The sequence below is a fragment of the Nannospalax galili genome, unplaced genomic scaffold (assembly GCF_000622305.1).
Source record: "Nannospalax galili isolate Female #2095 unplaced genomic scaffold, S.galili_v1.0 scaffold89, whole genome shotgun sequence".
Taxonomy (NCBI): domain Eukaryota; kingdom Metazoa; phylum Chordata; class Mammalia; order Rodentia; family Spalacidae; genus Nannospalax; species Nannospalax galili.
Genome location: NW_008359211.1, coordinates 972,911 through 981,458, shown reverse-complemented (window position 1 = coordinate 981,458; position 8,548 = coordinate 972,911). Strand labels below are relative to the sequence as shown.

The 8,548-nt window shown below is 53.2% G+C and overlaps 1 pseudogene; it reads right to left on the bottom strand.

Annotated features, from left to right (window-relative positions):
* Nucleotides 1–5,769: 5,769 nt before the first annotated feature.
* Nucleotides 5,770–8,162, bottom strand: LOC103725605 (annotated as a pseudogene).
* Between the last annotated feature and the right edge of the window lie 386 nt (nucleotides 8,163–8,548).

Sequence of the window (8,548 nt, the reverse complement as noted above, 5' to 3'; positions counted from 1 at the left end):
AGTCTTTTCTTTCAAACCCTGTAAAACTTGAAACTTGGTTTATGACAAGGAATTCTAATCTTTTAATCACACCACACCCTGGAAGACTGTTGTTTAAGGAAAGGCCCTGATGCATTCCTGAGCCTGATGGCATGGAGTGGAGTGGTGGAGCTCTTCTCCCTTCTCACTGATTCTTTTTTTTTTTTCTTTTTGGTGTTTTTGAAGCAGGGTCTCCCTGTAGCCCCAGCTGTCCTGGAACTCACTATGTAGACCAGGCTGGCCTTGAACTCACAGAGATCCGCCTGCCTCTGCCTCCCAAGTGTTTGGACTACAGGTGTGTGCCACCACGCCCGGCTCTCACTAATTCTTTAAATTCGCCAACTGAGAAAGACTGTGAGGTTGGACCCCAGTTAGTGGGGAAAGGACGCAGTTCTCTTGTGTTAGAGATAAAAGCCCTGCAAACCATTCTAAGTCCGGTGCCGTCTGTGCTAGCTATCTGTTGCTGCATAGCAAAGTATAAAACTTGTCAGCTTAAGACCCACACATTTATGTTTCCATTTCAGAATCAGGAGAGGGAGAGTAGCACTTGGGTCTCTTGTGAAGTTGTCATCAAAAAGGTGACTTGGGTTGCTGTCATCCAAAAATGTGACTGGGGCTTGGGAAGCCACTTCCAAGATGGCACACTCATGCCATCTAGTGATCTAGTGTTGGCCTTGGCAGAGCGACTCATCACCTTGACTGTCTCCACAGGGCTTCAAAAGAGCACAGGCTCCAAGAGAAAGCAAGATGGAAGCCCCAGTGCTTTTTATGACCTAGCCTTGACGCCTGTCCATCCCTTCCACACACTTCCTGGTTATTAGAGGTGAGTTAGGGAATTGACTGTGCCTGCGTGCATGCGTGCATGCGTGTGTGTGTGTGTGTGTGTGTGTGTGTGTGTGTGTGTGTACACGCATGTGTGGAGGTCAGCTAATAAGTAGGCCAGGCTAGCCAGTGAACTAGGCCAGGGAGCCCCAGGGGCCCACCTGCTAGCCCATCATGCAGGGATTACAAACACATGTAACTCAGCTTTTAGATGGGTTATTTTGGGGGGGTGTCGAACTCAGGTCCTCACTCTAACAAAGCAAGTGCTTTACTAACCAAGTCATCTCTCCAGCCAGGTCTCTTTATTTTGAGGGTGGAATTATCAAAAGATTTGTGGACTTATTTCCAACCTATCACAATCTCTTTCAACCAACCGAAGGCACAGAAATTCACCTTCCAAAGGAAAATGTTTATGGCTCATACGACCAAACTAGAGAAAAGATGGAATGGGATTGGTGTCTTAAGACCAGTACCAAGAACCTAAACTCTCCCCATTTCAGAGAGAGAGAGAGAGAGAGAGAGAGAGAATCCATGGATGCTTTTCTCTATACACATCAACACAATCAACTATAACAGACATCACACCACTACCCTGACTCCACACTCTCACATGGACCTCTTGACCAGAGTGGAGGCTCCCTCTCACAGAGGCCCCATTTCATAGAAGAGTCTCCCTCTCAGAGTAGGCTGTAGGGTAGGCACTCCTGGCCCCTGACCAGCTGCGGGGGGCGGGGGGAACGGTGTCCTATCCTGCCTTGTATGTACTTTGGCCCAGTTTTTCTCTTTCCATGGAAGCTTACCCTTTACATCAATCCCCACCCCAGAGTCTACTGAAACTCTGTGATTGGCTAGCCTTGGGCCACATGTCAATCCTCTAGAGGGCGGGGACTGGCATGGGAGGAGGATGCTAGGGGTTAATGGGGGAGGTGTCCAGGGGGAGGAAGAGATGTCCAGGCGTTGCCAGATTGGAAGTAGGCAGCCATCCCAACCGTGTGTACAGCTATTGCCTTGGCTGAATTTGTGAGCCCAAAGTTACAGTTGCCCATTTTTGGAACAGCAGGAAGAGGCAACTGCTTCAGACTTGCAAAATGGTAACTTTCCACAGGAACAGCCTAGTCAGGTCTGTGTGAAAACTTAAATGTCCTGCACCGGAACCTCAATGATCCACACATGTTTAAGACAGAAGCAGTTGCACACACAACAGATGGGTGACCCTCAAGTCTGTGATTTTCCCTCTTGCTCTGATAAGGGGAAACAACAGAGCTTGTGGCTGAGGATCCAGGGCCTTGCGTCGACGCCTTGTTGCAGAAAATTCTATGTGGAAGGGCAAAGCTCCTCCTTCCCTCCTCCCTCCAAAGTTTACCAGGAGAAAGTTCGGAGTCCCGGGTTAATTGCCAGTCCATCTGAGAAGCACTGGGTGGTTTAGGGGAGGGGGGAGACGGTCTCATGGATACAATGAGACCGGACTTCCTGATGGCAGTCTCCCAGCTTCATCCCCATGTTTGCTGAGCTTGTATGTGCCTTCCTGGGTGTGGGAGCAAACATCAGGGGGGCCGGAGTTTGGACATGCCCTGTGTTTTTGATTTGGAAATTGCTGTGGCTTCCACTTGACTTCATTCTGAATATTTAATATGTAACTACCATGCATGTTTTGAATAACCACTGCAGAGCACATGCAAAAAAGTAGTTTGTGGGGATGTTTGGGGAAGAATGCAGACATGAAAGCCACCTGCCTGAGTGAAAATTCCATCTCTGGCCTCAGTGAAACAGAGCAGGCCCAGACAGAGTCAGCTACTTTTCCTTGGGTGCACACACAGGTAAGAGCAGCAGAGAGTCGTCACTGGCATGTCCTCGGGCTACTCCCAAGGAAGGAAGAGGCAAGTGCCGCAGAAGGCGAGATGGAGAGCTAAGGAAAAGTCCCAGTGTTTCCCTGCCTGGATGATGCAGCTAGGGAGTGCAGTCCAAGGGTTGAACCCTGATCCTAGGTCTGAACCTTGATCCCTGAGCTAAGCCTCGATCTTTGGTTTGAACCAAAGACCTGATCCTCAAGCTGAGCTCCGATCCCTAGCTGAGCCCTGTTCCATGCTAATATCCCAGCCCTCTCAATCCTGGAAAAGCTAGGGAAGGGCAAACCTTTGGGCAAGGAGGCCAGCTCCCTTGAATCTACTCTTTCTGATCCATCCTAAACAGTAGCTGGCCCAAGTCCAGAACTCCTGCTGAGACCAGCAGCTTTTGACCTGTAACCAAACATCCGTCCAACCTTCCCGACTAGGAGGCAGATCTAGCCACTGGTCTCTAAATGCCCCCACTTTCAAATCTGAACAGTCCCTACCCTGATCAACTAGCCGCCTTTCTTTTGGGATTCCCATCCACTGCCTTATAATTAGAGTAAGAAGGCAGCAGCCTTCATCAGACACTCTAAACCAGAATATAAAGAACAGAGAACAGTAGCCAGGCGTGGTGGCGCATGCCTGTAGTCCCAGCACTGGGGAGGCAGAGGCAGGTGGATCTCTGTGAGTTCAAGGCCAGCCTGGTCTACATAAAGAGTTCCAGGACAGCTGGGGCTACAGGGAGATCCTGTCTCAAAAAGACCAAAAAAAAAAAAAAAAAAAAAAAAAAAAAAAAAAAAAAAAAAAAAAAAAAAAAAAAACCAGAAAACAGGCTGTTGAGATGGCTGAGCAGTTAAGAGCATTGAAGGCTCTTGCAGAGGACCTAGGTTCAGTTCTCAGCACCTACATGGTGGCTAACAACCATTCATAGCTCCAGTTCTAGGCGATCCAATGCCCTCTTTTGACCTCTGTGGGAATTGCATGACTCAGGTGCATTCACATACATGCAGGTAATACATTCATACAAGTAAAATAAAAATAATAAAGTATTTAAAAAAAATAACAGAAAACAGCATAGCTCAAGCCTTCACCTACAGCAAGGCAGATATAATTACTGTTGGTGGAGGCAAAGACCCTTGATTCAAGCCTGATGTGGCTTCTTCCCAGCTATGGGATTTTGGTGACTTTGCCTCACTGTACCTGTTTCCTCATCTCTAAAGCAGAATGGCACTAATGGCTCTTACCAGGTGAGTGACCTCTGTACAGTATCACCTGGAGAAAGTCACACCCATCCTTCCACAGAGTCCTAGCCGGAGCCCCCAGTGTCATCATCCCTCCAGCTAAAGGGGCCCCAGCTGACCCCCTAGCCTGGCTGTCTGGTCATTCTGGCACCTTGCCGCACCAACTCACGCAGTCCCCAGTCACCCAGTTGGCAGCCCCATGCCTCTTCCTAACCATGAGAAACCTCTTGGTCAACCTTCCAGGGATCACAGAGCTTCAGCCAAAACACCCAGCCCAGGTACCTATGGCATGTGGAAAGTTTAGTTGCAGAAAGTTTTTGAAAATTTTCTGCCCTGGGACTGCAAGATACGAGACTGCCTCCCCCAATCCCCCAGACCCCATGCTCTGTGACCACCTGTGGTCACTGCCTTATCCAACTGCAAATTGCATGGTCTAAAAATCCCAGCCATCCCTACCATGAGCCAGTGGTCAGAACACTAAGACTCTCCTTGATCTAAGCCTGGCTGGAAGCTGGACATGCCCCATTGAACACTCAGGGGACAAGAAACACCAGGCACTTAGGAGGCTCCAGGCTATCCCAGTAGGAGCCCACAGAGCCCAGCAGCAGGCTGCCACCTTTGGGGCAGTGGGAGCCCCAGGGTTTCACTGGGTTAATGGGTATGCACTAAGTTCCCCTTGAGGACAAACAACTTCTTGGAGCTTTCCTACCCAGGAGAGTCAGCTGCACTCCAGAAACCAGAACTGCTAGCCAGCGCTCCAAATCCCAGGCAAATAGCAGCCTCCTCAGGGACTTTTCATGTCACCTTTCCTGCTCAAAAGCCGGCTGAGGCTCCCCAGTGCCGTGGAATCAACTCCAGCTTCTTACTCTGACAGGAAGGTGCTCCCCTGTGGACAGGTGTTCACATTCACATCTCCTCACAGACCAAGGTGAGCCAGCTACTGTCCCTGGATGACAGAAAGGAACCCTGCCTGTCCCTGACCTGGACTTGTGGGAGGGTGGTTCAGGGGAGGAGGAGTGGTGGGGAGCCAATGCAGGAAGGACCGGGATGCAGGCGTGCTGAGTTGAGAGCATCACAGGGACAGAGACTGGAAGAGTTTGGAGAGCTGAGAAGTGCACAGTGAGAAGGTGGGAATGTTCTAGAACTGGGTGTTCCTATCTGGGAGCCCTGGCAGGGTCTGCAGAGGTGGGCTTCACCCTGAGAGTACCAGGTTTGCACCAAGACTTATCTGATGGGTATGCTGGAATTTTCTGATTCCTGGAAGGAGGTGACAGGCAGCTCAGGGACACTGTCAGGAGGTGGCAGGTGGCTTAGAGACGTTGGCAAGGAGCAACCTTAGCAGTTGAAGAGATAGAGGACAGGACTAGGAGGAGGGCTGGACATGTGGTTTAGACCTTCAGGGAAGGGCTGAGTCCTACTCACACTGATAGATGCTTCCTAGAAATGAGGGACTCTGTCCACCCCTGGGTCACCAAGCAATGGGAAACACCCAGAGTCTCAGGCTTGCCTTGGGCCCCTCCCACCTGAGACCTGTTGATTGCCTGCCGTTGGGCTAGGAGCACCCAGGTGTCCCTGGCCTTGGACAACACATGAGAATTGGCAATGTGAGTGCACATGTGGGTGTATACTCCCAAAGGTGGATGGATGGTCAACTCCCCAGGCTGGGAGGTCAACTCCCTCCAGCATGGAGCCCTTGGGTGGAACCTGGAGATTTTAGAGCTCCCCCCTCCAAAGGCTTTATTCCTGGCAGCTCTGGGCCTGATGGTGTTGCAGGGGTGGGCTAGATGTCAACCTTGCAGAGGGTCCCCAGTGCCCCTACCCCTGCTCCCAAAAACCATAGCACAGCTTTTTTTGCCTCTGTTTTTAATTGACCCAGGGTTGAGGCAGGGAGAGCTCACTTATGAGCTCATATCTTTAGGAGTGCAGAGATAGGGCAGTTCACATGTTCGGGAGAAGCCAGGAAGGCCTTGAGTTTGGGCCGGGAGCTGAGGCGAGCCATGTAGGCTGAGAGCAGGCGGAAGTCTTTCAAGCAGCGGGGATCAGGACCTCGTGGTTCAGCAGTAAGTCCAGCAAGCGGTAGTCAGCAAAAGAGCTCTGCAGGGGAGAGCCACAGTGGGATTTAAAGCCAGGGCTGAAGGGAGAGAGGCTATGAAGTAAAACATTGGGTACTTCCTGCCTTTTCTCTGGGGAACCTGGCCTCAGTGTACCCTTCTGAGAAAGGGACTCACAGTGAGTTTGATGGAAAAGGTCTGACCCAGTGCTCACCTGGTCACCCACAATGAAGGACTGGCCACCATTGTTCTGGGCCAGCAGGGTTTCAAATGGCTTCAGGTGCCCTGGAAGCTCCTTCAGATACTGGGCCTTGCCCTCCTCCTGTGGACAGAAGTGACCCCAGCTGCGGATATACAGCGAGATTGATCCAAAGTGACCCCCCCCTCCTCTGACCACCCTGCTCTTGGCACCAGCCTGCAGCCCCTACGCACATAGTTACAGAGAAGCTGCTGGCCAAGGTGCCTGATAAGGTCCTCCACCCCGTCATTCACCATGTCCACCAGCGCCGCCTCTCGCTGGTCCTTGCCATAGAGCCCTGTGTCAGCAGGCAGGCAGTGGGCTCAGGTTCTGGACTCCTCTCCAAATGCCCACTGGAACCTCGGCCTTGCAGGATCAAGGGTCTTTCCTGCCCACCTCAGCCACCCCCAGCTTCACAGGGGAGGAATCTACCAGACCCCAGGGCCACAGCCAGCTGAAGCTGATGCCTGCTTTCTGGGTCACATCTATCACCTGGATCTGTCCCCTCAAGGGAAGACCAAGACTTTGGTGTGTGCCTTCCTAACCCTAGAGCTACCTGTCTAGGGACCTAGGCAGACTGGGATATGAAAGCTGGTGTCCATACACATTGTGAGGCTGCATGGGGCAGAAGAGAGGACAGGTTCCAGCCCAAGGCCTCTGTCTGCTCCCTGGGTGGGACTGGGCTATTCCCACTACCCCTCTGCCTCCAGGTTGTCACATTCTCCTGGGACTCCTAACCTGGCCCAAAGGAAACAGCCCTCTGTCTAAGCGACTTTCCTGCCTTGAAACAGGCTCAGACCTGCTCACTGCTTTCCAGATCAGGTGTGGCCAGGGTAGGAAGAAATAAGCAGGGAAGTCTACAGGGAAGACTGTAGCCCTGCTGCACCATCACAGGATGAAGCTGGTGGGCAGCCCAGCATCACACCCCTGAGCTTTCTAGAACCTGAGCCCTGCACTCTGCACCTTCCTCTGGGGTAGCCTGCCTGCTTTCCATTCAGGTGGGACATTGGTGATGGCAGGTGAGGCAACTCAAAGCCCCAGGACATCCCGTAGGGCACCTGTCAGGTGTCTTTCTGTTCTGGGCTTCAGGACTCACCGAAGGAGAGGCCCAAGTGCCTCAGGATGGCATTCGACTGGTACAGGGTGAGGTCCCCATCCTGGAACTTGGGGAGCTGCCCGAAAATCTGGGAGGAGAGCGCTGTGTGAGCAGCTCCGGGCCTGGCTGCCCCCAACCCTAGTTGCAGCCCCCCACCAAGGTGTGATCACTCCCACAGGAAACCTTAAGTGTACCCTGTCCCCAGGCCTCCAAGGTCACCACCTCCTCCTTCCAGCTCTGGCCCTGGTCGGCTAGCAGCATACGCATGACCTCGCAGCGCCCTAAGTTGGGGCGACAGGACAAGGATGGGGGATGGTGCAGAGACCAAGCCGCAGAGCAACCTGGGGGAGGTTGACCCAACAAAGGGACAGGACTGAAACCTCGCTTGGGAGCTTCGTGGGAAATTCGAGGGAAGGGAAATGTGGGGAGAGGTAGAGCCCATGTCCCAACAGTGCCTTGGAGAGGGGGACCCCAGCCCCGCGATATCCCAGGAAGGGTAGGAGAGTGACAGTGCAGCTGCTGCCTGGGAAAGCAGCCCAGCGTGGGAAGGGCAGCCCTGGCCCCGCCTCCTGCAGCCGTAGCCCCTCCTCCACGTCTCGGCCCCACCCAGCTTTGGCCCCGCCCCTCCGGCCCCACTCCTGGCCTGGAGCGATCGCGGCCTAAAGGGCTCCTGCCCTTGCATCTGAAAGCGCTGGGACCGCACCTCGGGAGGGGAAATAAGCGATGGTGTAGGGAGGCACTAGGAGAGACAGATAGACAGCGCGATGAAGGGGGACCCCCGCCCGGGATGCAGGGCCTAGGGCCAGCAGGATGGGGATCAGCTCCGCCCAGGCCGCGCCCTCACCATCCGGTCCCTACTCACTGTTGAGTGGTGCGGTGGAAAGCGCTGCAGAAGGAGGGTAGGCGACCCCGGCCTTATATTTGCGGTTCTGCCCCGCTCCCTCGCCCCTCCCAGCCCCAGGAATATGCTAAGACATGCTCTCCAAATACCAGGCCCGGGCAAAGGCTAGATGTGGTGGGGCAGGGCCACCTGTACTCCTGCAGCGTTGTACCTACCGTGGAGCTTTGCTAGGGGCAGTCCCACCAAGCCTCAAACCTTAACACCCCCAAACTGTACAGCATCTCTTGTCCTCAGGGGCCTGGACAGAGCCTTGCACAGACTTCAAAGCAGACTGTGAAGGGTTAAATGCCTTACGTCTCCAAGACAGAAAGTGTTCCCATTTTTCAGAGGAGGAACTGAAACAGAGATCTGA